We start from the raw sequence: 627 nt of genomic DNA, 5'->3' as shown, positions 1-627 counted from the left end.
GAACCGTGACCAATGCCCCCTTTAGTCCCGGTTGGTGCCACCAATCGGGGCCAATGGCCTTGTGCTGCCCCACGCCCAAAAGTTTAGTCCCACCTCCCTAGCTGAAGGGCGCCGGCACTTGTTTATAAGCGCTGGTGTGCCTCCCCATTCGAGCTCCTCTCTTATGCAGGCTTTCAGGCCTAAACTTGCTACTGCCTGTGGGCCTATTGGGCCTTCTGCGGGCCTGAATCCTGGCCCATGTAGGGTTTCTAGTCATATTCAGGCCGTGGAGGCCCAGTAGGTGGCATTTTTTTGGTTTTTTCTTTTTTATTTCTACATTTTTTTGGTTTTTTATTTTTTTTATTTCTACTTAAAACTAAATACTTACAGTTTTTTAGTGATTTCTTTTTGCTTTTAGGTCACAAAAATTATGAACTTTCTGTTAGTGCCATTAGTTTTAAATTTTGAATAGTTTAAATTTGAATTTTTTAAAATTTGTGTGAATCACTAGTTTATGAATAACTTTACTATAAAAATAGAATTTTTTTTCTATTTATTTTTTATTTATACTTACAACTAAATACTTATAGTTTTTTAGTGATTTCTTTTTGATTTTAGGTCACAAAAATTATAAATTTTCTGTTAGTG

The sequence above is a fragment of the Triticum aestivum genome, chromosome 7A (assembly GCF_018294505.1).
Source record: "Triticum aestivum cultivar Chinese Spring chromosome 7A, IWGSC CS RefSeq v2.1, whole genome shotgun sequence".
Taxonomy (NCBI): Eukaryota; Viridiplantae; Streptophyta; class Magnoliopsida; order Poales; family Poaceae; genus Triticum; species Triticum aestivum.
The sequence above is the reverse complement of the archived record's forward strand: the minus strand, read 5'-3'. Positions refer to the sequence as shown.